Source organism: Coturnix japonica, chromosome 12, assembly GCF_001577835.2.
Source record: "Coturnix japonica isolate 7356 chromosome 12, Coturnix japonica 2.1, whole genome shotgun sequence".
In the NCBI taxonomy this organism is placed as follows: domain Eukaryota; kingdom Metazoa; phylum Chordata; class Aves; order Galliformes; family Phasianidae; genus Coturnix; species Coturnix japonica.
In genome coordinates, this window is record NC_029527.1 from 13,627,199 (window position 1) to 13,651,974 (window position 24,776).

Consider the following 24,776-nt stretch of genomic DNA (forward strand, 5'->3'; position numbering starts at 1 on the left):
TAGGAACGTGTTTGCAAAGATCAATGCGCGAGGTGTCGGGTTCAGAGCCTGAGCGTGCCTCTACCACCATTAGCACCAGACCGATGATTGACACAAACCACACACCACCTACAAAGGCACTGCACAAACCTGAGCGTGTGGGAAACGCAGGCTTTCCAAAAACCCTCTGCAACAACTAAGATGTTTTCCCACATTTCAATTTAAAAAAAAAAAAAAAAAAAGAGAGAGAGAGAGAGAGAGAGAGAGAGAGAGAGAGAAAGAAAGAAAAATAGAGATAGATCAAGGCTGCAGTATCAGTGTTCAACAAGAGCTTTCATTTCCGTGGCATCTGCTCACATTCCTTATAAAAGTGAAGGAATATTGTGTTTATCCTGGACTCAGTACAAGAACCTTCCACCAAGAGCTCTGCTACAGGCAGGGGACTCACGGCACTGGGCTTGCTGAGAAGCAGTGCATATCGCATTAAAGGTTTTGTACACGCAAGTGTTCAATATATGTACTTATTTTTTCCTCTTGTAATAGAAGGGGGAATAAAGAGAACCCCTTCTTCTTGTGAAAACTGAATCTATCTCAATGAAGGCACTGAAAACCTCAAAGCGAATTTCATGAAGCCCTCCGGACTTCCCACCGTGCTGTGTGTTAGTCATGGGGTCTTTACCAGAAATGCCCCCATCCTGACTAATTGCTCAGACAGAATGACGACACACTCGTTTCCTCACCACCAACTTTCAAAGATGCCTCTGGTGAGAACTCCTGCATTTTGGCACATTCCCTCCCTGTCTCACCACCCTCCATCTCCGGCCAGAGCTCCTCACACCTCAGCCACTCACCTGCGGTCCCTGCAGGCCCCCGAGGAACACATCCCTCAGTCCGATGAAGCAACACGCACTGGAAATCCCTCCTCCTCCCACACAGTCTCCCACACTTCCATCTTCCAGAGAGGACAAGGAGATGTGAGGAGATACCCTGTGCTGGGTGAGCGGGCTGAGGCGGAGCGCTGCAGAAGGCCGAGGCAGCGTGCGGGGCTGCTGGTGGGAGTGCCTCAGATGGCAGCTTCCGAGAGGGGAAATACCGCACATCTGCACCGGGGCCTGCACTGGAAACATGTCATCAGCCCATGGAGGACAATGGGACTGTCCTGGATGATTGAATATCAACAGCTGCCTGGGGAGGCGGCCCCATAAATCCAGCCCTGCCCAACTCCTACAGCAGAGAAGGCTTCAGAGATGGCCTGGCACAGAAGGCCACAGTTTTCACACAGCTGAAGAGGCAACAATTACAGCCACTGAGGAGCTCCTGAGTGTCCCTGTGGTCAGCACAAACATAACCCTGTGGTTCTGCTCTAATTGTGATGTTTGCCCAGAGAGTGCAGCCCCAGTGCCCACAGAGGTTACAGCCGCCCCAGCCCCATCCTCCCCCCACATCCCCCACACATCCTGCTGGGGACACGGGCCCTGACCTTGGCACAAACCCCCCCAAGGGCATTTCAGAAAGATCTGCTCATAACCAGAGCAACATCATGCACAGCCTCACCCATACTGAGAAAAATCCACAGGTTCACTTTGTTGCAAGGCACGTTCTGCTTGGGTATGCTTTCTTGTTTGTTTGTTTTTAAATATTCTGGCAGTGGAAAGAGTCACTGTTTTGTTTTCTTCCCCGCATATGCTATATAGTTTTCCCTCTCGCACTTGTTTCTTGCTTACTCAGTTGTCTATAGTCTGCTTCTCTCACATGAACATTAGCTTTGTTTGTCCCCAAACCGTATCACAATCCAACTGCTCTGTGTCATCCCACCAGCCCCACTCAGGCAGTGAAGATCAAAATATTTTCCCTAGGATGCTATGCAGAGCAAGGGGCATATATGTTTTTCTACAGCAGAGATGACCTACAAGGCTGAAGAGCGTGCAGAAGTGTTTTGGCTAGTAAACTCAGTAAACACAACACGAAAAGAGGGAGTAGTGCTACAAACAACATCAAGGCTTTGTTTGTACAACCACGCCATTTTCCAGACACTGTGAAGAAAACACTGCTTCTCAGCTACACAATGCGGCAAAGCCCCCTCTGCAAACCATCACCCAATATGACCACATTTTCAGCAACATTTAAGCACAGCCCATAAATTAACACAGGACATCCCAACTATCATCAACAAGTACATCACGATAATTGTGGATGGCTCTGAGAGGCACATAAAACACTCCACACCAGCAGCCCAAGTCAGCTTGGAAGCACTCCCCACTTCCCAGTGCTCCATAAGCACCGGGGCCAGCCCACGTGCTCTACGGGAGTGGGACGAAGCCATCCCCAGCCACACAGCTCACCCTCCATCTCTGCAAGCCAGTATTAACTTCCCTGACAAAATGCAAATACATTAAAGAAATACCCAAGCCAATTAAGACACAAGTGTTTAAAGACACGAATAGTAATTACAAATGTATTATTCATACCTAATTTACAAGATGAACTTCTTTCGGTAAAATATTAAACTGTTTACATGCATTCAGGAAGACAATTTCCAAACTGTGCGCGTCCTGCTCTGAAGCGGGGACTATTGCTGTGCAACAGCTCTGCAGACTTACAGTGTATACTGTGCAGTAATCAGAAAATGTTTGACCTCAGATATCTACTTGACCCCACAGAAATGCAGACTCGCTTGCTATAAAATCCTAAACAATGGGGCAGACAAGGTCATAGGGTCAAAGCAAGTATTAACAGGTCATTGTGCAACCCACTTGGGAGCAATTACTTCTGGTCACGGCTAAGTGGACACTTGATTGAATACCACTAAGACAGCTCACATCCCACAGATAACAATCCTCACAGCGATTAAGAATTAAAGCCCCCATGATTCAGCCTTTATTACTCAAATGAACCTAACTATTCCATAAAAAACTCTTGGTATATGCATGATGCAAGGTCTAAATTGAAATGCCACCTCATTAAACAATAATATCTAATTTTATCTAAATGAATTTTCATGAAAGTACGCCACACAGCTCAGGAATTTTTAAAATGAATTATCACAAGTGATACATAATTTCACCAAAACTGCTGCAGGAAAAAAAAAAAAAAATTAGCTTCAGGGATGAAAGGGAAACATCTATGCTGAATGGAAATTGCATTTCTTTCTGCTTGCAGAAAAGGTAAAAAGGAGATTCAGGGATTCTATCACACAACAAAGCCAGATTTTAATCAAATCAACACCCTTCTGTAATGTCAGGTACGTTCCCTCTCCTGGCAAACACTGAGCCCACACAACATGTGCCGAGTCCAACTGCATTCACTTCCAGAACAGGGCATGTCAGTGTGCACTTAAACCCCTAAAACTTGGGTTTATTATCATAAGCTGTTACAAAAACCATCAGCTGTTACAAAAGCTCCCCATTACTATGGATGTTCACTAACATTCATTGCTTCAGATGCTCCTGAAATAAAGGCACCATCCATGAGTGCATCCCCTCCTGAGGGTGACAAACCCTGCCGTGAGCATGTGTGTGTGCTGGCTTTGAATTCAAGAGCTCTGACTTATTTCAGAAAAGCCACAACGGTACAGAAGAGATGCCTACTTTAAAAGGGATTCTGTCAGGAACCACCAAAAGAGTAAAAACAGCTAAGTGGGCTTCATTTTTAGGCTTAATGCTAGGGGAAGGTGCTGTGGGTCCCACTACCCAATGAGAAAATACCAGCTCAGGTGGTCTCAGCCTCATTTCTACAGTTTCACAAATACCTCTTTCCAAAAACACTCTCTCCCAGCCTCCCCTGCCCAGTCAGCTGCTACTCAGAAAGCCCAGGTCACCTCTCACAGGCCATGCCTTTCTTAGGAGGGGGAGAACAGAAGCAAACCATGCTGCCCCACCGGTGAATAACACCTCAGGGACGTTTAAGAGCACTGCATCCACAGACATGAGGATGCACAAATTATGCATGCATGTTTGGAGGCCATTTTAGAGACTGACTCATGAGTCATACAGAAAGTAGATCGAGAGAGGGGGAAAAAAAAAAGTTTTAAAATGCATTTTTTGTATTCTTGGTAAAACAGTACAGTTTTGCTTTTTTTTTTTTTTTTTTTTTTTTTTTCCCCCCTCCACCTTTTTCCTTCATATTGAAACTCTCTTGGTCTTCCATCGGTAGCTGTAAGAAAATTCTGAGTTAAAACAGGATTATTCCATTAGTGTTAACACCACAATAGCTAGCTGATAACATATCAGATATGTGAAATTCAAGCCTGGCAGAGAGGTGTTCACCACCATTGATTGCTGCACAGGAGTTCACAAGGAATGAAAGGCTGCACAGTGGCTTCTCCCTTGTCCTGCTGCCAGCGAGGTGTAATAACGCTATTATGAAAAGCAAACAGGAATGAACTCTGCTCAAAAGAAGGTGAAGTCTGAACTCAGAAATCAATTGCTGCATCAGTCGTGCCCCTACAACTGAGTAATGCTGTTACAAAGTTCATCAAGCCCTCAAGATCCTCACCCTGGCAAGGCTTACAGTATTATGCATATTTTATCGGCACTGAATATTCATACAGTGACAGCATCTGGACACCAACCGACTAAGGCTGCCACAGAGGGGAAAAACAGTCCTGGAGTTCAGCCACCAGCTGGAGATTTCATAGGGAGGTCCACGCTCTGTTTTCCATGCTTTCAGCCAAGCTGTACATCTCCCTGCACCTCTGCCAGCCCAGGTCTGGGATGAGGATATCTGTCTCCTCTATTGCCAAGAGGGAAGATGCGTTATGGTTTCCCTGCTGTGACAGCAGCCAGTGCCAGGGGGCTGCTGGGTGCAATAAAAGCACATAGCAGATGAGAGCCCGCGGTGCAAAATAATATGCACACTCTCACCGAGAGCATCTCCCCAGCACCTGAGAGGGCAGTAATCATGAAATGAGATCTAAAGTGCTACTGGGATGCAGGCACAATTTCAGCTTTGCTGCACTGATGCAGCAAAGGAGACACAGATGACTTTGTAGCATGGGGAGGAGGCTGTGCCTTGGTCTTACTGCCCGCACTGTGTCAGGGGAACCACAACAGCTCCTGAACCAAGATCTGCAGCATTTAGTCTCTTCTTTCTCTCCTTCTCCTTATAAAACCATTTAAGCATACCATGCATAAAATACAAAGCTGAGAGTTATTACAGTCAAGCAGGCCAAAATCTACTGGATGGTTCAACACCTCTTTGACAAGCTTCTCATTAGGAATGTGAATAAGATCAGAAAAATACGTCACACCGAAGCTAGCAAGGACAGTGTGCATCAGACCACCAAACCATCATACATGCAGGAATATAGTGCGAATCAAGGCACAAAGAGGATTTTCAGAGTTGGCTTTTTTTAATAGTCAGAACTGCCTCATTTGTGTGTCCAGAAATTCCTTCTGGAATTATTAAGCAGTGCCCTAATCCCTAATACTTCCTATGCACTGCTAACGGTAGCACTGCCAGCCCCTCCCTGCTCTTGGTGCTCATCCTTCCCAGCTGAATGGGCCAACAAGGTGTCAGCACACTCCAAACACCAGAAACCTGCAGCCAGGCTGGCTCCTACTCAGAAACAAAGCTGAGGTTAACCAGTCTTCCCAAAAGTTGTCCCAAAACGCCATTCTGTCCAGCCACAGAAATCCACTCTCTAGAAGACTCCGTCAACTTATAACCTTACAAATCCAAAAGGAAGTGGCTGGGTCAGATAAACTCCCCAATCTCACTCTTGTTAAACAAGAATGTTTCTGGTTCAGGAACAGATGGGAAGAGAATCCTCTCCATAGCTAACCCAGAGGAGGTGGGGTTGCCTGAAATAAAGTCCCTTTGACTCCAGCTTTGCGTCTCTGACAGCCTGATTCAGTCATGGAGTGAGAAGATAACAGGAGACCATTCATTGGCTTGACCAATACACAAAGGCAAGAATTTCCCTTCCTAAAGAGATCTAATCATAGAGCTTTAGAAAATGGTTAAAGGAGAGAGAATGTGGCAGTGAGCGCACTAGAGATGAGCGCCAGTAGGTTGCTATTAATATTTCCCTGGAGCAGACACCCCGATCTGCAGTGTTCGAAGGAAACAGTGAAATTGCACAATGGAAAGAGTTCTTCAAGTGAAACACTGAACAAGCGCAGAATTAGAGCTGAGCTCACAGGAAAGTTTTTCCACTGATCTAGTCTAATGAACTATCGACTTTCCTTCCTTTCAGTCCCAACCAGAAAAGGCTGACCCCTGAATGCCTGTCTTCCTTGGTACACTGTAAAAAAAATAAAGATGCAACCAACCAGCTGACCTAGAATATCAGCCAATTCTCTGTCCAAGAAAAGAGTTTTCCACATGTCTCTTTTTGAAAACTGCAAGACTAGAGCATATCCCATATGGACAGAAAGAGTGAGAGCAAACCTTCAGGTGCTCACCCTCCTTGTGCCAGGGATCCTCCCAAACAACCCTGTGCTGTGCTGCAGCCCTGCTGCAAAACCCAGCTGTGCAGAAGCCGCACGCCTTTGCATGTGTGAAGGAGCCAGAGAAGTGTTTGTCTGCGCAGCTTCTCTCTGTTCAGCTCCCCACGACGCTTGCTTTCCTTCCTGGTACAGGACACTTCAGCTGCCTGGAGCTATTCTGGGCACTCAGAACAGAAGCCAGGCATCTCATGCTACTTTTACTCATGCCTACCTGAGCAAACAGCTCCTGTGCTCCACAGAATCACCTTCTTAATGAAGCAGCTATGAGATCAATGTTGTATGACTTCCAAGAGCAAAACAGTTTACAATTAGCTGAAGGTCTGGTATTTGACAGTTTTTTATGGCTCTTTTACAACTGTTTGCAAATCTTTTCTTCCTTTAAATTATTCCGAAAAGTGTTAGAGGGAAGCCAAAAGTTATTTTGTGCAAGCATGTGTCTACTTGCACGAATCCAAGAGTCTTTTTCATCTAAAAGCGCCATTTCAAACGCTTGTATTTACACGACTGCCGTTTATGTAATGCTTTAATGAAAACCTAAATGGAGCACAGAAGTCAGTGCTAACGCAGAAGGAGTTAGTGAACGTGTTCTTGGGGCAGTCCAGAAGACAGTATTACACAGATCCTCCACCATCAGGATTCATTCATCAGGGCATTTTTTGAACCCACAGCTCACTTCCTTTGATTCAGGTATGCAAACCTTTGAGTCCTCCCAAACCCAAGTCACAAGTCTGGAACAGCTTGGCTTACAGTACAGAGCAGGTCAGGTCTTGGCTCCCAGCAGCATGGCACAGGCCTAGCCTTTGCCTCAGAGTATCACCTTCTCTAAGTGAAAGAGCAAGAGAAAGCCTTCACAGATAAAAAGCATGTTCTAGCCTTAGGCCTGTCAGCATGGCACACGTCTAAAGAGAAAAATGAATCTGCATGATAGAGACTTGAAATGCAGGTGTCTGGATGGAAGAGAAAATTTCCGAAGGAGGCATATGTATGTATACAGAAAAAAAAAAAAAAAGGATACAAAGGAAAAAAAAAGGATGCACGTTTGCAAGAGAGCACAGAACAAATAAAACAAAAGCAACTACACCTGTAAAAAGAAAAATGTGTTTCTTTGCCAGGTACATTAAGAAGGTTGTACCCTCGTCTCAGACTACTCAAAAAGATTAAAGCCATTTTCACTCTCACCCAAATCACCAAGGAGACCAAACCTCCCTCAGCTTGTAACTGCAGAGAAGTCAGCACTCAGGAGAACCATCTCCCAAGTTCTGGATCACTACTCCATTGCAGCCAGGTGTGTGTGGGCAGCAGCTGTATAAACATCCTGCTGGACATCAGGGCATGATCAATGCCACCCTTGGCTCCTGGCTACTTGGAAATGCTACGCCCATATTCCAGACTGACAGTGTGCGAGATCCCGCACCTTCCAGGGGAAGCCGATGCCTCCAGCAATGGGGAACTCTACCAAACTATGTAATCTTATGCAAGTTCAGGGTTTCTTAAACATCTAAAGGCAAAACTAAAAAAAAAAAAAAAAAAGAGCAAGGGAGAAATCAATCCAAAAATCCTTGCTGCCTATACTAACGATAATTATATCTGTGCTATGCCAACAGTATCTCTGAGTGCTTCGAGAGAGCTCAACTGCCTCACAGAGGCTGATGAAGTGAAGCTGCATGTTTCAGACCACTAGAAAGAAGACAGAAAGCACTGAAGGTGATTCAGGGACACAGGATGAACGTAACAGCTCAATACTGGTGCTGGCTGTGCTACCAACCTATTCCTGCAGCAGTGGTGGCACAGACACATGCCCTACAACACTATGCTCCTACCTTTTCCAAGCCACATCAGCAAAACTTCCTCATATCCACTTACCTCTCTTTGCAGTCAACTTCACTGATTCTTTTTCCTCAGGTGAAGGCTTTACATTTCACATCAGGAAAGCACTGCCCAAGGTCTAGAAGGTTTGATCCAAGCGATGCATTAAAGCCACTTTCCTCCAGTGATTACATGAAATGTGCCCAACTCCCTCAATATTTTAATATACATTTCACAATACAAGTATATTGTGTGGGAAGAGAGAGAACAGTCACCGCGTCACAGTTTGCCCGCCTGGATCCCACCCAGCTGTGGGATCACCAGTGAGCAACAAATACATTTAAGTCCTCTTCTGACACCAGTTGGCGAATTGCTTAACACCCAGCATGTCCAAGTTTCCTCGCTCTATATATGCATACAGAGAAATATATGTACACACACATACTGTAGAAATCATATTTATTCAACCTCCTACAATGTTCAAGAAAGTAACAAATTATGCTACAGCATTCGAAAGCAAGGAGCTCTATCAGAGACAGATGAGGAGAGAGCGAGCAGTGATTCTGCGGCAGCCTGTGAAGCTGCCGGAGCTCGGGAGCAAACAGCCACCTTCAGCCATTGAAAATCACAAACCATCTGAGAGAGTTTAAAGACAGGGGTGAAAAATTACTAGACATCTTTTGGGGGTGGGGGGGTGGGGGGGAAGATCAGAAAATACCACAGCCAACCCAAAGCACTTATGGGCAAACCACTGATTTGCAATTCCAAACCACTTTTCTGCCTGAATCCTCCACTTAATATCTTATCTGATCTTGTCTCAGGGAATCCCCCACCTCCCAAATGTCTCTGCTCGGAAAGGCCCTTTCAAGCTCTGCTGTGAGCACTGAAGGGTTCCCTTGCTCAGGTGATGAAGGACTAACAGGGATTTCACGCACCCATCCTTTTGGTGTTGCCGTGCCCTTGGCTCCCAGCATGGCTCTCCTCATGAGCAAGCAGGCTCTGCTCTCTGCCAAGTGAAGGTTGCCACATCCAGCACACACACACACACACACACACACTTTCAGTGGCCCACCGCACGCAGGCACAAGCCTAGAATAATTCCTTCACAAGTCGAACATGCTGCGAGCTGTATCAACATTATAACGAGCAAATGCTGCTTTACCGATGTTTAAGAAATATTTTAAAGTCTGTCACCAGTGACAGTTCTGCCTGGTGGCACAGAAACAGGCGCATTCAGCGAAATGGCACAAAATTGCTGTTGAGGAACAATCCCGACCCCCTGCATCGCGCCAGCAGAGCGCTCACTTCAAGGCTGAGGTTGCAGGTACCAGTTCTTTCTATCATCAAAACACCCCATGTAAGATAACCCCAGCACTTCGCGAGCATTAGTTCAATCAGCCAGCAGCCTCACAGCACTGCAATTTTTCCCTATTCCCAGTTCATAGCACGCAGACGGGAGGGAAATGGTGTAACATCAGTTATGGAATAATAAAGTCCCAAACTTCTGACTTCCCATTTCACTTTGCAGGCTTTACGTTCACATCCTTGGTCCAAAAATCTATGTGTCAAGAAAGAAAATGAGTTGATCCCTTCCCGCTCCCCTTATTGTTTTTTTTTTTTTTCCTCCCATAGGAAGAAAAATAAAAGACAATACATTCTGTTTGGAATTCAAATCCTCACAGCAAACAATTTTTGAGGACCATAATCTGGAAAGACCTTTGTTAAGTGAGGATGTCAGAAGCTTGAGAAAGAATAACAGAATAATGATGCTGTTCTGAACAATGGGTACCAGCATGTTCCTCACATTATTTTTGGAAATGGTATAGCTAATATGACAGCTCTGATTTGGAGCCTTCAAAAGGCATAAGCTATTGGCATTTTAAATACATTACAAACACACACGCACCCCTACGCCCACTCCAGCGCTGATGATTTGTTCCACTCCTGCCCGCGGGCTGCTCCAGGTGTGGGGCACAACAGACTGCTCCCTTCCCTCAGCCCGCTCCTCTCCTCCAGGGGACCCCACATCAGCCATCCAAACACAAAGGCTGTAGGAGTTGCTTTAATGTACCACACGGCAGAAGGGATCCTCCGCGACTAAATGGACACAATGGAGCTTTTCAATTAAACTATTAACCCGAAAAGTGGGGGACGGTTATTACCAAAGACAGCACTTATTTAAAATAAAATTTAAAAAAATTTAAAAAGGAAAGTACCATTAGAAACACCTAATATAACTCTTATTAACTTATTTGAATCTTGTCCTGAGCACATCGGGTTTGTAAGTGTCTGCTAACATAGCATTCTGTTTGCCTAATTAAGTTTTCAGTAGGGTAAGCTATAGCTCTCACTAATACAAGGAACTGGAAAATCACGTATAAACCAATGCCTGGCTTGATTTACCTTTATTGTACAAGAATGTGCTACAGGCTCCTCAACAACCACTACATAATTTTCCATCAAAAAGGAGAATTGCGGCCAAATTGCCATCACAGCCGGAGCAATGGGGACGACAGATCACTGCTGGTCCGTGCTCAGAACCAAGAGCTCAACCCGTCTGGGGCCACAAGTGGTACTGAGGATGAGGAGCGAGCTGGGCAACATCCCCAGGGATGAGGAGCAGAGGGCAGAGGCGCTGAGCTGGGAGCGCACTACAGAGGAAAATGACGACCAGCCAAAAAAATTCCCCCTAAGAGGCTTAGAAGAAATCTCAGGGAATCAACTCAGATCTCCATGACAAATAATTAGCAAAATAAAGATAAAATACTCAAACATCTCAGCTTTCCGCTACATTCCAAAGCGGCTTATTTTCTACTTTAATTTTATTCTGACTGCATTCAAAACACTTGCCTGTAACTTCCAAAAAAGACTGAGGGGGGTGAGAAGCGACAGCAGAGCACTCTGCCCACAAAGGATGAAATCTGGCAGCGTGGATTCTGCACCCCCCAGGCCCCCAGGATGGGGCTGTGCTCACCCAGCAGCCCCTGAGCTTTGTAAGCAGCGTCTCGCCATTAATATAATTTACAAAATGGTTAAAAATCAGAATGTTTTCCCTTCGTGAAAAATAACGCACTTAATGCTTTTCATCTGGCACATAAAATTTACAATACCTCTAGGAACGTTTTCTATGGTTAAATCAGCACGATTGGTGCTTTTTCAGCCTTTCAGTGTACTGCAGCTTTTTATAGTGTTTTTTGGGGGGGTTGTTGTTTTCACCCATTGTAATAAACTTTTCAGAACCAGAAATGATCAACAATAAAAGCATTCCCAAAGTCCAACAATTTTAACTACTACTTTTAAAGCAACAATAAAAAACAGAAAAAAAAGAGGGGGGTGGGGTGGTCAGACTTATCCCAACCATTCCAGCAGCCATCCCCACACCATTAATACAAGTCGCTGTCTGCAAGGCCCAGCTACCCGGATCGCTCCCATGCCGCCAGCAGATGTTGGCTGCCTATGAGCACAGACAAGGCAGTTCATGACTCCTCGGAGGCAGCCGGGTGCCACATCTGCACTTGATGAAGGCGAGCGTAGGAGCGTGGCAAGGAGACGCAGCCAGAGCCAAGTGCGGCAGCCGCTCTGGTTGGGACAGAAGCAGCGATGAGCTGCCGGCAGCGAGGCCAGGCCGGCTACACGCTTCACTGTCGGGGCACGGCCGAGCCCAGCAGCCCCAAGTTCACAGTGAGGAAGCACGCAGAGGCGGCAGCCCGCGCCTGACGCTGCGCTCTCGGATCCTCATTAGCTGGGCGGCGATCCAAGTTCATCTGGGCCCCAGAGAAAGGCAGTGCTTGTGTTTAGACCGCACAATACTGACATAACATTAACAGATTTACATATGCAAAACTGTGAAGCAACAGGCATTCCCCCTCAATTGACCCACAGCTTGTAGTGGCTGCCGAGTTATTCCCTGCTTAGGCTCTGTAACCAAGTGGGCGTCATGCGACTACCATCTGGGTACCACTTATTTAAAGCTGGCAGTCTCTCTGTAATAGGCAAGCTGGCAATAAGCAGGAAGGGAATAAATTGCATCATTTAGTTAACATCCACTTGCTTTGCGGCTGTTAAAAACCCATGACTGAATAATAATTTGGTTATTTCTTTTGCCAGACAATGCTGTCAGCCAAATCGTACTACGCATGCTGCAAAACGTCAGCTTGCAAAATTTCCACTTTAAAAATAAATTAAAGAAATTCGGAGTATAATGTGAGCTAAGAAGTTTTTCTAATGCTCGCGATTCAAATGCAATCGGGTTCTAAAAATAAACTTGTGCTGCTGCAGTCACCAGATTCTGCTTTTCCCCAAGCCCTTACTCTTGTCTTCATCAGCCACCCACCCTGACCCATTCCACGTGCCCAACACCACCGGCCTGGCCAGCAATAAGAGAGTAACTACTCTTTAGAACCCAAAACATTTGGGCTTCTTGCTTCACGCTGCCCTTCTCCTCTGCCTTGATTCATCGATTTCCTTCTACCCAACGTAACTGCTCTCGCACAAGTCAGTATCAAAGAGTACCTGAAATCCTAGACTGCTGGCACACAGTTGGAACATACACTAAGGTTTTTTTTTGTCCCAGTTTGCTAGAAATACAAACAGTCCAGCACACACAGATCTTTACATTTCTCTCTTCAGGACTGAAGGAAAAGCCCATGCTGAGTAACACTTCCATACTGCACAGATAACAAGGGGTTGCTTTATCCAGAGGGATGAGCAAGAAGCAGTGCTTCAGTGGGATCAGCAATGAGGAAGAGCCACTTACCCACTGCCTCCTTTCAAACCAGCCTCGCTCTGCCTTCACAACACTTTGAGGGAGCTGAGGGGCAGGATGCTGAAATGCAGTATCAGTTCAACTCAAGAGACGCAACATGGAAACCCGAGGTCATCACTAACACTCAGTGGGTACCAGGGCCAAACCTGGGCACGTGTGGTCCCAGGAACCCCTCCGCAACCCAGCAGCACCGCCTGACAGACCAGGTGCAACAGGAGCCTCCAGGCACTAAACCTCAAACATCTCCCAAGCCAACACACACAGTGACTGTTAGGTTAAAAATAATGGCCCGTTCACATAGAAAGGGACCCTATTTCCAGCTCTGGCAGCAAGCATGGGACACACTGGCACTGCTCTGCTGGGCTGCCTCCCCGAGATCCCGTGGGGTAATGAGCAAACACAGCATCTTTGCGGGTGGCTTGGGAACCAGCAATAAAAGTAAGATGGGGGGAGAAAAGGGTTTTACACAACATGATCACACACCAACCCAATGGGGCAGCAGGCAGATGAACGGGGGGGGGGGGAAGAGGTGGGCAGAAAAAGGAACAGAAACAAAGAAAAAATGTCAGAGAAAATGCAATGCTAAAGACTGTTTGAGGATGGCAGTGAAGAAGGCTGCACAGAGCACCCTAACCTTTCCTGGCACAAATAAATAGCAGCATGGGTATGCAAGTGCTGGCAGTGCCTGCTCTGCCGCTCCCAATGGGAGGTTTTGGCCTCAGACATTCTCTAGAGAGGAGACCCACAGCATCCAGCAGCTCCAGCAAGCCATCCTCTGGGGAACATGCATCCTCCAGAGTACTCATCTATCTGGGAGAGGGTTTGAAAAGCTCCTTGTATACCAAGCCTTGGCACTTTTAATTGCACAGACCATATTCAAGTTCATCAGCCCAGCAACACTGTCACACACATGGCATGTTACTATATGGTCAATCTCCCTAATTATTCTTGAGTTATTTTTTTCCAGCAGATCTACAAAATATCAGCATAAATCTCTAAACATTAACCAGTCAACAAACTCAGCGCAACAGACGTAAGCTTGGCCCTGACAAATAAAAAGACTACGGAAGACGTATTTATTTGTAGAAAATGTCCTTTCCTATAACCATCAAATAGATTACAACTGCAGCCCTTTCCTCGCGCTGCACCCTGGGATTCAGTCATTTAACTAGCACACACACCACAGTCCTGGATTAATCATAAATAGAGTATATTTTTAAGTGCATTAATTATGTAACAGATGCTTCCAGGATTCCAATGGAGGTAATTTTTAAAATCCCAGCATACAGCTTCATGAACCCGTGCAGGGTCAAGGTTGCTTTTCATTTCAGCCCAATACTGCTCTTAAAACCAGGAGGTAATCGCCCACTGCCTAATTTCCACTTTAATCTCACTGCAGACACACTCCATGCTGTCACCAATGGGACACTGCCTTCTGATGGAGGAGCCTCCAACAGCCAGCCCACCATGGCAGATTTGCACAACACAAGGGCAAGCTCTTGGCTTTCCTTGGGCCATCTGATGCCGTCTGAAGTCCCACTCACACACAGGTGCACCCAGTAGGGTGAGCACAAAGGCTGCCCAAGGCTCAGGACATGCCTCATATACTGGGGGTACCCCAGGAAAGGAGTTCTATTGCAAAGCATAGCAGCACGGCTCAGGGGCTGCACACCAAACCCCACAGCACCTCCCAGAAACACTCTGGCCAGCAATGCTCTGCAGCAGGAACTGCTGTTACAGCTGCACGTTAACTCCTGCTGGCTTCATCTGACAGTGGGGGCAAACGGAGCTCACCCACATGCTGCCACGCTTGAGAAAAATGCTTTTTATTGTACTTAGCTCAATGCTAACAAACATGGCATATCCAGATGTGGAGAATAACTGCAGATCCACAACATTTTCCTGCTAGTTACCGGGAAATTTACAGCTTTTACAGCCAGCTGCAGCTGCTAACGCTCACAGGCAACCGCACCAACCCAACCAGTGCTATGGCACTGGAGCAGGAGGCACTGGCTGCAGCACAAGTGGGGTGGCACAGCACTACAGGCTCCACATCTTGGGTGAGAAGTTCACTTTTCTCCCCCTCTTTGCACACCAGATCATCATTGGATCAAGTTGTGGATCTTCTCACAGAGCTTCATCTTTGCTTCCTCTTGTGACACTTAATTCATGCTGACGCAGAGGGGCACAGCTCCAGATGCTCACTGTGCAAGTGGCTGGGCACAGTGAGCATCTTACCCTGGTAGCATTGTGCTGGCCTGGGCTCTCCTGCCAACAGACCCCACAACTGCTCCAGACAGAAAAAACACACAGAGGCACTGTGAGCAATCAGGGTTCCAACCAGATGTGGCTTTGACACTCAGGAAGAAAGAACAAAAACCCTATGCAAGGTGAGCACTTCTGGCAGGTGTAGCAGCACACACAGCTATGTGATACTGTGCTGGCTTTGCTCAGTGAGGTGGGACTGGGTACTGAAGTCAAGCATGAACCAAGGAGGACAGAATGGTGGATAATAAGATTTTTACTCACGTTGTTATTCTGTCCCCACTCCTTTCAGAAAATAAAATAAAAGACAGGGTTAATGCTTCAGTGCCTCACTTCGTAGACTGCACATTCAAATTCCTCCACGAGACCATGCAAAAACAAGTGGTGAAAGGGCTGCCAGCTGCAGAAGGCAGACACCCCAATGCAGCAGGGCCCCCAGACCACCTGGACCATCCCTGGTGTGGGAGGAACGTGGGCATCACCCTCCTAGAGGTCCCAGCTTCTAGGTTAGTGACTTCCCTCCTCAGCCCCACACAGCTTCCCAGCACCATGGCTGGTTATCAGCTGGGTGATAAGGCCACACGGTACCTGCTTGGCACAGCTCAAACCACTCTCCCAGGGCTCCTCTGGTTTCGTTTCCTGCTAACATGCACCTGCACCAATCTCAGGAGCCATTAATGCACCAACCATACATACAGCTCTGCTCAGACCCCTACGGCAGGGGGCACACCCCACATGGCGTTAATGACTGTCACACACACAGCACCTGGTGCTCTCAGCAGCCCCACGCACCCAGAGCCAGCACTGAGCATACACTCATACCCCACAGACACAAGCACAGGCTTCAGGTCAGATCCTTCCTGCCTGTAAACCCATGGCAGCGCTGAGCTCTGGACACACATTTTCTTTCCAACTTCTGCTCTTTATCCCCAAAGCCAGCCAGCAGGCAGGATGCATGTTTTTAGCTGAGTTTCATGCACTCCTTCTGCACTGTGAAAGCAGCAGTGCCTTTCCTCGACAAAAACCAAAAGGTTTTCTGAGGAAACAGCTCTGCCTGGTGTATGTTGTGAAGCTGTGAGTAGCCAAAGACACAGCACACACATGGACTGCTGTGATGGGCACAGAGCAACACATGCTCCTCCTCACCGAGCACCCACCAGGCAGAGGTTGGCACATGGCAGCAATTCAGTGCTGATGAACAGAAACATGGGCACATGCTGCTGTTAAAACTGAGCTACGTCTGACATAGGTGTTACTTATGCAAGAAAACGTTCTGCTCTGCATGTGCTTCCCCTTGCAATTCACCTCCAGGCCCCAGTGCCACCAGGGGCAGAGGCATTCATCTCTTTTTTTGGACCTACAAAAAACACTACAAATTACCTCAGCTGATAGACCCCTTCCTTATCCCAAATCAAAGAATCAGATGACAATACATATATATATATACATACATATATATATATATATATGTATGTATATGTATATATATATATATATCTTTTAACCAGAATGTAATCATTTGAGCATAGCAAGAAGAAAGCATTGCCATGAAGCTCACATGACAGAAGAACAGCTTTTACCCTCAGACACATCCTGTAACTCTGGCTGAAGTTACTCAGAGCTGCCCAAGTTTCTGCAATGAGTCAAACCTGCAGGATTTGCCACTGCCCTCGCTGAAAAGAGGATGTGAGAGCTGGCACACAGCCCCACCGGGAGGGCAGAGCCCAGTCCCTGTGAGCCAGAGAGGCTGGGGACAGAGCTGGCCACACCACCAGCTGCTCGCCATGCAGACAGCATGCAGGCACACATGGAGTGCACAATCAGTGTCTGCTGTAGTACTGTATAATTTTTCATCCATAAAATAAAGGTGATGGTAACTTATACCCAACAGATCCCCTCTAACTCTCCCCAGGCTGTGTACCATGCAAACTTACCAAGCAAAGCACCGTGGCACAGCCACAAGCAGCTGCAGGGATGCTCCCCACACTCAGGCACGGCACCACAGGCCGCCACCAGGAGCTCTGCTGAAACAAAGGCATTTCTAGTTTTCCCTTTCAATTACAACAGATTATCATTTCGCTCAGCAATGCCCCTTATTAAATTGAAACTCTCTGCATCAGAATTAAATATGTCCTATCTACTCAAAATGAAGTGTATTATTTATCACTAATATTTAATGACAAAAACCTGATAACTTTCTCCGATTATACCACTGATTTCCTCCAGTCATGCATCATTGGCTCTGCTGGTCATTAGCATTATCACAGTGCATAAACTCTGCCTTATGCAGCAAGTTTGATAACGGGGCCAGAAGCCCACAGCCACTATTCCTCAGTTTGTTCAGATTTACCAGTTTACCTCTCGGTGGCTGTGCCTCTATTTGCAGCATCTATCATAAGAACAAACTACCGGAGTTGTTACCACCTCAGCAGCACAAAACTCACAGAGGAAAAAAAACATAAAGAAAATCTCTCCTTAAATCTGTTAAGGTAAATATAGGCTGTGATGTTCTGTGTATGTATCCAGACAGTTTCCTTTTATGTTTTTCAATCATGAATATTCATGGTTTTTGTTCCCTAAGCCAAACTGATGCTTTTTCTCTTCCTTCCCCCCCCCCCCCCCCCTCTTTTTTTATTTCATTTTTTTAAGCTCAGTCCACTCCAGGCAGCTCCTGGGGTTTCAACAGAGGTACCTGTGTACAGGGCCACCAAACTGAAGCAGAACATGGCCGGCACGTAGGAGATGTGTGGAAATACACCTACTTATAGCATCCAGCTGAGGGGAGGAATCGCTTACAGTGCTCTGATCAACAGCCAGCAAGATACTCACTGACAGAGCCCTGTTTGAGAGGCAGAGCGGCGATGAAAGCAGGGAGTATCAATACTAACACGATGTGTGTTGCCCTTTGCCAGGCAGAACTCCTGTCTCTCACAGGCAATAGGCTTTGGGTTGAGTTCTAGTATTGCTAATGGCCCTATTAGAAACAGGGGCTATCTCATGAGGAAGGGCAGCGATCTGGCAAAGTCAGTGCTGAATTCTGCGTTCTCAGTCAAGGCAAAGAGGCAACCTGAGCACTGGAAGAGCAGCAGGTCGCACAGGATGCAGCACATGGCACAGCGCTTCCCCAGCATCAACCTGAGCATCCTAACACCAAATGCTGACCATATGGTCACTGCACTGCTGCAGCCACCACACGTGCACCCTCCCTACCCCACACTTTTGACCTCACGGAGCTACACCCAGCACCAGGACCTGGGGCCGCATCCTGTCACAGAGGAAACCTTGCATCTACCATGCAACATGGGGGAAAAGCTTCCTGAAACTGACTCTGGTTCCTAAAGAAACATCACTTAATTGCTTAACCCGTCTTAATGGAATGATGAACATCCCTTCAGCAAACAAGGCAGCAATGACTTAACGTTACACCGCATGTTTCATTACAGAACTGGTAAAATTAACACTGCTCCCCTGTCTCCTGCTGCAACCACTCATTTCTTTATGATCAGTTACATTTCTGACTTTCGCACCCAGAGCAAGACCCCGACATATAAAACTCTGCACTGGGGTTCCTGCATTGTGAAGCCAAGAGTCAGCTCCAGACAGGCGCACCCAACGGAGGGGAGCAATGCTGCAGCAGAGTCACAGAAGCCCCAATGCCTTTGGAAGGATGGTGAGGTTCCTCCAGGGCTCCAGCACTCACTGTCATCCCAGCCGTGCTCAGCCATCAATTCCGTGGACAACAGTTTTGCAGGAAGGGGAATTCTGAATTGATTTTTGTGACCAGCTGTTGAGCTGCTGCTCTGAACACACCGCCAATCCCCCTCACCATTTTATCTTCCTTTATCACCATCTTTTTAATAGAGACATGACATTCTGCCTACTGCTGGGCTCTCTCTATTTATCTCTCTCTTAACAACACTTTGGCATCGCCGGCTCCGCTATCTAAATCAGCACTAGTGCACGTCCGGTCACATAAAACTGGAGAGGGTTTCCCGAGATGCCTCGGGAAGTCTGCCTGCTCCCGCGCACTGATGTGTTAATACGCCCGATGCACTAATTAACGAACAAACAGCTCAGGCTGGGAGCTGGGGGAGGGATCAACACGAAGACGGCGCGGAGCCCAAGGAAAGACACTTGACCCTAATTGTTAGCAACAAGATGACAGGACTGAGCGGGAAGTGTGGCTGAAACTGGGATCCAATCTGAAAGGAAATGTCTGGTGAAGAGGGGAAAACCAACGATGCCGTTGGAGGCCCCGCGCTCCCGGTGGGCGCCCAGCTGGCAACGCGCTCCCATCACACTTCTCACTCCATGCACAGACCCTCGTTCTCTTCCCATGCCCCCAACCAAAGAGGGGAACATCCTGTGACCTCCATCCAAACCACCTGCAGGAAGAGTGCAAAGAGAGCTCAGGATGCCCAAAGCCCCAGCACTAAAAGCTGTACCCAGAGCAGAAGCTCCACGTATCGAGCATCCTGGGCTGCACACTGGGGCTGGGGATGCACTGCTGCACCAGTGGGAAGGAGCTGCACAGCAACACACACACTGACAGCCTTGAAAATGCTTTCCATGCATTGCAAAAAATTGGAAAAAAAGTCCTAAACACTTTTTACCTGGGAAAAAAAAAAAAAAAAAATCAGCTAAATGAAGGCTCACAACAGTGCGACAGAGCCCTCAGCACTGCACTCTGAGTCGCTTCGTTTGCAGCCAGGAAGAGGGGAGAAAGCTGGCACACAGCTGGCACAGTGAGCTGGGAAACAATGCTTAACAGCAGCAGAGAGCGTCCTCAAGAGCACACAGCCAGGCACCAGCCCTGAGCTGACTGATGGAGGAAACAGGCACCCTGGTGCTAACACAGCAAATAACACAACCAAATAACGCAGGCTGGCACTCAGAGCACTTGTGAGACCACTACAACCCCACTGCAAACTGCAGGGACAAAGCCCACAATAAGTTTTACCCCCAGAAACTCCACAACATGCCAGACGCAAGCAAATATTGGATGATACGAACTCCATTCCAGTGTATCTGTCAAGATATTTACAGGGCTCAACTGTACTTCTGTTTTTAATTAAATCTTCACACACATACCTTAATGTAATTTAAATAGATTATTAGTTGTCAGAATACAGTATAAATTTTGTTTACGATTTAGTTACTTTAAGTACTGACGTTGAAGAAACTCATTTAACCCCATGACTGAGTGTCATTACGTGTTGAGATGAGACTCCCAAAGAGCTTCCAGTGCCCTTTGCACCCTTGCAATAATCTTAAATTACTACAACCTAATTGCAACTTCAAGGCACTAAAATGGGGATGCTTTAAGAACAGCACAGGGAGGGTCAGTGAGAGGGGAAAAATTATTCGGTCCTTCTCAGGTACCAGACAGGGGGAAAAGAAATGCATTCTGCTCTTCTGCTTTCTCATTTGCCATAGAACAACACCTTCATTTTCAGGATGGTGCTAAACAAAAAGTTACTGGGGCTACATGGGATCATTACCACTCATGCTCAGCCCCTGCATGTATGGATAGAAGAGACAGGTGCCAGGTGATGAGAAATAGAGAACCCCCGAGTGCGTTTGTTGCAGCAGAGCCAGCATTTCCCTGACCCTCAGAAACAAGAGCACAAGTTGAAGCACCCCAATCAACAGATGCTCGAGCTCCTGAAGACAGAACAGCTTACAGTCCCCTTTCAACCCCTGATATGGCTTTTCTTTATATTAGAGGATGGCAGAGCTCCCCCAGTTCGGCTCCCCTAATGACCCCAGCTCCCTCTCTCCCATGCACACCATGCCAGCACCTGACATCGGCTGCAGCGGGACCACAGGGCTGTGCTGGGTGTGCTGAGAGCAGTGCCATGGGCACCGGGGCAGCAAGGAGCCACCTGGTGAGGACGTGGCCAAGGGAATGTGATCCAGATCGTGACTCAAAGCACAGCCAAGCACTTTACGTGTCTCCAAAGGCAAGAGAGTCAAGAACTGTGAGCCCCTCTGCACCCTCATGAGCATTTGCTGAAGTTTAGCTGCCAGGACCTTCACAAACTGACACAGATATGCTGCTGAGCTCCAGCACACAGCGTTTCTGAACCACCTTTGGCACATGCTCACTGGCTTCCAATGCTCCCACCGCAGCACTCATGGCTGTGAGGACATAATGGGGTTAGGAGGGCACAAACTTGTGGCAACCTGAGCTGGGACACAGCCCCCAACAGCAGGTCCCGGGGCTGCAGACCCCAATGTGCCCCCAGGCTCTGTAGCTACCCACCACTGAACCCCTGCCACAGCACAACCCAACTCAAACACAACTCTGCACCCACAGCTGTGCCTGGCTGCTGCAGTCCCAAACCTACCCCCACCTGAGGACTCCCGCTGTGACACCACCAGCGGGGCAGGAGGATCAAGCACAGCAGCGAGGAGCCTGGCTACAAGGAACCCCAGCCACAAGGAATCCTGTCCACAAGGAGCCCCGGCTCACTGCCTCTCCCCCAGCCCTGCCTCAGCCGCAGGAAACGTCTCCACTCGGTGCCTTGAAGTTGCAATTAAATTGTTGTAATTTAAGATTATCATGAGAGCAAAGGGCAGCGGCAGCTCTCCGGCAGACTCCTCTCACCACTTAATGCTGCTCAGTCTGGGGGTTAAATGAGCTTCTTTAGTATAAGTACCTTAAAGCAAGTGAATCGTAAACAAAATTTATACTATTTCCTGACAGCATATAATCTATTTAAATTTATTAAAGCTTCTCTGAGAAAATTTAAGATGACAGAAGTATCATTATGTCCTATAAATAACCGGATGGCCTTGCAGAAATAAGCGTATTTTACATGCATCTCCTACATATGTGTGTGCATACGCTATTTCATTCCATAGACAAATACACACTCGAAAGACACTTCTCCAAAGGAATGACACGACCCGGTCCAGCCCCCTCTGTCCGTGACCACAAGCACAAAGAGCATCTAATGCTGAGCCACATGCCATAGGCTCACCTTTCTACTACTGCCCCTTTTCCCCTAGTTTTTACAATACCATGAAGCAGGAATAATCCCGGAGCTAAGCGCATCACACCGCAGATGGGAACACAAAGGTAAGCCCTTAAGAAAAGGTGGTTCTTTGCTACAGAGCAGCGCTGCAGCCCACGCCGTGCAGTGATGCCCCACGCTCTGCACTCTGCCCAGCGTCCTGCATCCAAAGCAGCACCTTGTCACTGCAACTGACTGCAGCAGGAAACGTTCATAGCGGTTAAAAAACACTGCGTTACCCCGAACGGCTTTACAGCATCCATGTGCATGTTTAACACACACACGTTTTATTGTCTAATTAAAATCTACGCCATTAAATATAAAAAAGTACAGGCTCTGTAAGTTACGCAGGATGGTTGTGAAACCTTACCTTATAAAAGCATAAAGTACTTATTGTGCGATCTGCACTGCTAATTACAGAAGTACTTTTGGGGAAAGGTTTTGGGTTTCTTCACTCTTCGGTGGACGCGCACTTGGTCTGCGCCCTGCTCACACACACGGGGGTAAAGCCTTCTCCTCCTGCTTCCAATGGCCAGCCCCATTGTTTCAGGACACTTAGAACAGGAGTACTTACACATGGACCAAACAGGGGCTTGCTGGTGGAGCCTGCACTGAGCTGTCTGAATGCAAACACGAAAGCATCAAAAATAACCCTGAACTGCACCGGTGACACCTGATTAATGCTCGCACTGAAAGGTTTATCGAAGCAAAACCAGCCATCGGTTCACACCCCTGGCTACAAATTTCACTACAAAACAAGAAAGCAACGGAACGTTTCTGATGCAGCCCCGACACCAGGTGACACCTCGCCCTGCACCACGCACAGCACACAGCTACAGCAATGTGCCACCGGGCAGCTCGGGGAACGGCGCTGCACCTTACAGCACTCGGGGCCGCAGTCACACTGTGTGCAATGCTTCCTCACCACCCAACCCCTGTCACACCGCAGCACCGCGCTCACAAGCCGAGAAACACACACCAGGGTTTCCTTACAAATCAGGGATGCAGAAATCGGAGCTGAATCCCACTGAACTTTTAGGCTGTTTCGAACATTGCATTACTGGAAACGCCGCCTTCTCCGCAGCTCCAGGCGGCAGAAATCAAACCAAATCCTCCATCGCTCTGAGTGTACGCAAGCCTCAAAAAAATACATTAAAATAATTTCAATAGAATCAAACCAGCCCTACCCCCTGCACCGACCTAACTTCACAACCAAAGCTGTGAGCACCAGACAGCCGTGTAAGGCACCGTGTAAGGTAGGGCAGCGTTATTTCCCTCCACGTTACCCTATGGATTCCCAACAAAGAGCAGCACTGCTAACGGCCCGGCTGTGCCCTGCTCTCCCAGCCAGGCGGCTCTGACAACAGCCCAGCAGCAGCTCCGTTTGATCTCTCCTGCCTGCCTTAATCTGGGTTGTCAAGGTTCACTTGTTGGAGGCTGTTTACTTTACTTTTTCAAAAAAAAAAAAAAAAAAGTGATTTTTTTTTTTTCCTTTCTGTCTCACATACAATGACTAATCCAGAGACTAAGGGGGAAGAATGCTGCCAAGGCGAGACATTAAAGCTACAATACCTTTTTGCAATGAGATTTTAGCTGGCACCTTTTGAATGGTGACTAGAGAAGAGCTTCCTCCCCCAGCGCCCCGCTCCATTCACTCCGGCGGGGCGACAGCGCAGGGAAGGGATTCGGTGCGGAGGAATGAAGCCGGTAGCCCTGATTTCCCCCTTCTCCCCCAGATTTGGTCGCCAAGATGCACGGCACCTCCTTCCCTGCTTCGGTGCTTTCGGGATCTCTCCAACTTACACGAGCACGGGCTGCTCAGCGCTGACACCAACTGCAGGAATAAGAACCGAGCGCAGCGCACAGCGCACGCTTCCCTCTGCCTAAATTAAAGCAAATCACACAGAGTAGCACGGGCGGCAAGTTTCTTCGATGACAGACTCGAAAGTTTGGCTCGGCGAGAGCCCGGCCCCAACGGCACAGCACGGCACAGCACGGCACGGCAGGTAAAGCGCCCGCTTGGGAAGCGGCACGGGAAGGACGCAGCCCGGAGAGCGGCGGTGACCCGGAGCGCTCGGTACGGCCGGAGTCGCGCAGACTGAAAATGAAACCTCCCAACTTCGGAGCGCGCAACTCGTGCCGCTGCTCCGGTAGAGAAGCGGCGGTGCGGGGCAGTGCGGGACCCGGGGGGAGGAGGAAGAGGAGAGGGAATTAAAAAAGGAAAAAAAAAAAGAAGAAAAAAAAAAAAAAAGCAGCAATCTCACTCGGTTTGATTCAGCCAAAGCGATTAAAATCATGGCATGCGAAGAGGCAGAAGGAAGGCTCGCTACAATCGATGCGCTCCACCGCCCTCTCCACGCGGGGCTCGCCGATAAGTCATCAGTAGTTCCGCGGGGGGTGCGCCCCGCACAGCGCTCAGCGCTCAGCCCTCCCGCTGCCCGACCGCGGCTCGGGGCTGTTTTCTCTTTTTTGGGGGAGGGGGGCGAGCGATGA

General features: G+C 47.8%; 1 protein-coding gene across 1 annotated transcript in view; it reads right to left on the minus strand.

Moving 5' to 3' along the window:
• The window catches only part of FOXP1 (forkhead box P1), a 332,004-nt gene that overhangs the window by 306,362 nt on the left and 866 nt on the right, over positions 1-24,776 (minus strand).